This window comes from Grammomys surdaster, unplaced genomic scaffold (assembly GCF_004785775.1).
Source record: "Grammomys surdaster isolate TR1022 unplaced genomic scaffold, NIH_TR_1.0 265, whole genome shotgun sequence".
Taxonomy (NCBI): Eukaryota; Metazoa; Chordata; class Mammalia; order Rodentia; family Muridae; genus Grammomys; species Grammomys surdaster.
In genome coordinates this window covers 2,141,988-2,146,812 of record NW_021604706.1, presented here as the reverse complement: position 1 = coordinate 2,146,812, position 4,825 = coordinate 2,141,988, and the positions used below count along the sequence as shown (strand labels likewise).

General features: G+C 41.6%; 1 pseudogene; it reads left to right on the top strand.

Annotated features, from left to right (window-relative positions):
* Nucleotides 1–1,503: 1,503 nt before the first annotated feature.
* Nucleotides 1,504–3,222, top strand: LOC114628147 (annotated as a pseudogene).
* Nucleotides 3,223–4,825: the final 1,603 nt, after the last annotated feature.

The following is a 4,825-nucleotide window of genomic DNA, read 5'->3' as shown; positions in this document are numbered from 1 at the left end:
AGGCAGGCAGATTTTTGAGTTTGTGGCTACCCTGGTCTACAGAGTGAGTTCCAGGACAGCCAGAGCTACAACAGAGAGACCCTGTCTCAAAAAAACAAAAAAAAAAAAAAAAAAAAAAAAAAAGATGTGCTCACTGGTGTAACCAGGACAATATTGTTATTTGGGATAACCAATTGCTCTCTTGGTTAGATTTGAGGCCTGTTTTACAAGAGGGATTTTATTCCCAGTATTGTAAACATAGTAAAAACCCATGGCTAGGGAATTCATAGGCCCTAGGGGAGAACCTATTGATATCATCCTTCTAAATGGCCAGATTATGTGCCTTCTAAATGTTTACACCTACAGCCATAGACTTGTGCTGCTCCCAAACTTGGTCAGAGAAGCTTCTTCCTGGCATGAGTAGTGTTTGATGAGGAGACACATTAATATTTAAAATGATGATAGTAAGTGACTATGAGTATTCAGTCATAGATGGGACATCTATATAAAGCCACTTCCCCAAGACTCAGAAAATATTGTGGAAGAGGGGGGCAGAAAGAATATAAGCTGCAAGATGAGAAGGAGTACTGTGAAATGCTGTTCTCTGGATATTGTATGGCAATAATTTCTATATAACTATCCCACTGCAGAGTGGAATATTGTTGCCATCAGTGAACTGATGTCATTGTCATCACTCAAAGTCCATAGTTCACATTAAAGTCCTCTTGTATATTCCAGGGCTTTAGCTAAATGGTTAATGACATGTATCGACCATTACTATTCACAGAGTATTTTCACTGTTCTAAAATCCTCTGCCTTCTCTCTGCTTATATCTTCTTCTTCAAGCAGTGATGATTTTGCTGTCATCATAGTTTCCCATTTTTAGAATGTCATATTTCTGGAACCAAATCTATGTACTCTATTCAAACTGGTCCTTTTCATGTGGCAATATGCATTTATGTTTCCCGTGGGTCTTTTGGTGACCTGGTAGCTCATTTCTCTTTATCACTGAATGATATCCATATATACCATCCATATATATATATATACATATATATATGTATATGTATACACACACACATATATATACATATATATATGTATATGAATGATATATCATAGTTCACTTATCCACTCACCTACTGAAGGGTATTTTGGTTACTTATATAAAGTAGAAACTTAAGGGTTCTTTGGAAAGTCAGTTGTTTTGCTGGGGCAAAGATGTGAAGGAGTGTTTTCCTGAAGTGTACACAGGTGAAAGGACATTTTGCTAAAGCAGACTTGTGAAGGAACATTTTGCTGAGGCAGGCGCAGGTGAAAGGATATTCTGCTAAAGTAAGCATGTGAAAGGGCACATAATGAAGGAGTCTTCTAACAGCACACAGGCCTGCCTTACATTGTGTAGTTGAGTGCTGTTTGTCAGGATGCCACAGAGAGAAATACATCAAAAACAAAACAAGGCTAGGGTCGGGAGACGGAAAGCGTGGAAGAACACAAGCGCTGACTGTGGATCTGGGGACGTGCATGGAAATGGAAACTGAAAACCAAAAAACTACAGAAAGCACTAAGAAGAGAAAAGAAAAAAAAAAGAAGCGATCACGTGTTAAACAGATGCTTGCAGATATTGCTAAGCAGGTGGACTTCTGGTTTGGAGATGCAAACCTTCACAAGGACAGGTTTCTGCGAGAGCAAATTGAAAAATCTAGAGATGGATATGTGGACATTTCTCTTCTGGTGTCTTTTAACAAAATGAAGAAGCTGACAACTGAAGGGAAGCTAATAGCCAGAGCACTGACAAGCTCATCTGTTGTAGAGTTGAACTTAGAAGGGACCAGAATCAGGAGGAAAAAAAAAAACCCTAGGTGAGAGACCAAAGGACGAGGAAGAGCGCACGGTATATGTGGAGTTACTCCCAAAAATGCTACACACAGCTGGTTTGAGAGAGTCTTTGGGAAATGCGGCAATGTGGTCTACATAAGTATTCCGCATTACAAGTCTACTGGGGATCCGAAGGGATTCGCCTTTGTGGAGTTTGAAACAAAAGAGCAAGCAGCAAAAGCCATTGAGTTTCTGAACAACCCACCAGAAGAAGCACCCGGAAAGCCTGGCATATTCCCCAAGACAGTGAAAAACAAGCCCATCCCTTCCTTACGAGTAGCTGAAGAGAAGAAAAAGAAGAAAAAGAAAAAAGGCAGAATAAAGAAGGAAGAGAGTGTGCAGGCCAAAGAGTCAGCTGTGGACAGCAGCAGCTCTGGTGTGTGTAAAGCCACGAAGAGACCAAGGACTGCCACTGAGGGCTCTGAAGCAGAAACCCCAGAAGCTCCAAAGCAGCCTGCAAAGAAAAAGAAAAAGCGGGACAAGGTTGAAACATCGAGCTTACCTGAAGTCAGGGCAGGGAAGAGGGAAAGAAGCAGCGCCGAGAAGACTGTCTAGCCTCAAGGCCAAAAGCAAAGAAAAGGGCTCAGAAGGATGGCTCTGGCCAAGCCGCTTCTGAAGTCTCCAAGGAGAGCAGAGACTTAGAACTATGCCCTACGGAGGAGGAGAAGGAGATGGGAGATGGAAAAGGTGACTCACTCTCAAAGGTGAAGAGGAAGCATAAGAAGAAACATAAGGAGAGACACAAGATGGGCGAGGAGGTTATACCTTTGAGAGTGCTGTCCAAGACTGAATGGATGGATTTGAAGAAAGAGTATTTGGCACTGCAAAAAGCTAGCATGGCTTCTCTAAAAAACACAATAGCTCAAATAAAATTGGAGTCGGAAATGGAAACAGACTGTAAAGGCCTACAGCAGGCAGTGCTCAAGAGTGCTCCACCCAGGAGAAGGTGAGTGCACAAGGCCCACAGTTCGTGACTGGAGTGATTGTGAAGATCTTGAGTGCAGAGCCTCTACCTGGCAGGAGACAAGTCAAGGATATTTTAGCCACAATCTCAGAAGTTGTTTACATTGATTTGCTGGAAGGCGATACTGAATGCCATGCCCGATTCAAAACTCCGAGGATGCTCAGGCAGTAATGAATGCACAGACTGAAATTAGAAAGAAGCACTGTTGGAACCTGGAGGTCCTTTCTGGTGATCACGAGCAGAGGTACTGGCAGAAGATTTTGGTAGATAGACATGCTAAACTTAATCAACCTTGGGAAAAGAAAAGAGGCACAGAAAAGCTAATCACCAAAGCTGAGAAGATTAGACTGTTTAAAACTCACCAAGCCAGCCAGCACATTCGATTCTCTGAGTATGACTGAGAAGACTGGGGCTTCCCGTGCTGGAGTGTTCTTAGTACCAGGCTGCTTGATGGATGTTGTGCTGAGAACTGCATTAGAAAAGAAAAGGAAAAACCTTGGCTCCTCGGTGTGTCAATAAGACTTCTCTAATGACAAGTGCGGTGTATGTTAAATTTTTTTCTTGTTGAAATTATGCAAGTCAACTTCAGATGATTTCATAAATAAATGTGTTTTGAACATAACCAAACCAAACCAAACCAAACAAAAAAACTTCTGGTGGTACGTCACAGTTTCTGGCCACTACAGCAGACTCAGGCTGATTGGCAGTGTGACATCAGCTGAGACAGACTCATGTGAAGTTTTGCGAAGTCAGACTCACTTGCTGAGGCAAGACCTCTGGTGAGGCAAGACCTGTGGGGGACATGTGATGTTTGGAGGGAATATAAATAGGACTCAACAGACAGTGACGGAGGCTGAGCTTGGGCCTTGCCTGTAGAGCTGTTTGTAGGGCTCAAATCTTCACTGATCTTCGTTTTGCTGAGAGAGGCACAGCCGAGAACTTCTTGCGTCCCTCTGGGTCCCTCCTGCTGACTGTGCCAATTAAGCTAAGGCCTGACTGTCTCTGCTAGGTCGTGCCATTGCTGCTGATTCATGCTTGCTATCCTGACTCTACCAAACTTAACTGCTGGTGTCTGTGAAGGGTTTGTGAGTGGATCGAGCTGCTGTTGCTAACCTGTGAACTGAACTGCCGATTTCCAGAGAACACAGACGGTATTTGCTCTAAAGAACCATTTCTAAACAGGTCCATTTATCCCCATATCCTAGAAGGGAAGTTAAAGCATTTAAGAACCATCATTAAAAGTAGGGTTTGAAAAAAATTAAAGTTATACTTATAAGTTTTGACAATGATAAACATAAATGTCTATTTGCATGTATGAAAATGTTCACTTCTTGACCCTTTGATAAGCTTTACCTAAACATATTTTTGTGTATTTAATAATGACATATTTCCATACTATGTTACTCAATATTATTTTTGTTTTGTTGTATGTACTATGTTTTGTTTTGAGAAACAGTCTCATTGATGTGGCTCAAGCTATCCTTTTTTAAATATTTATTTATTTTATTTTTATGGGTATTTTGCCTGCATGCATGTATATGTGCACCACATGCATGTCTGGTGCCATGGATCCCCTGGAACTGGAGTTACAGATAGTTGTAAGCTGCCATCTGGGTGCTGGGTGAACCTGGGTCACTCTAGAGGAACATCCAGTGTTCCTAACCTCTGAACTATTTCTCCAGACCCTATCCTAGAACTCTTTATGTAGCATGGACTCTAGGCTGGTCTTGAGCTCACACTCTTCCTGCCTTACTTCCTCAGTGATAGGACTGCAGGAATATGCTACTCTGCCTGGCTTTAATGATGATGATAATAATGAAGATGATGATGAATACAATAATAACAATAAGAGTACTACTAATAAATAGTGATTGCCAGATATTATAGTTTGAATATGAACTATCCTCCCCACAGATACATGTATTTAAACATGTGATCACTTTCTGGTAGCACTGTTTTAGGAGATTATAAAACTTTTAGATGTTGGGACCTAGCTAGAAGATG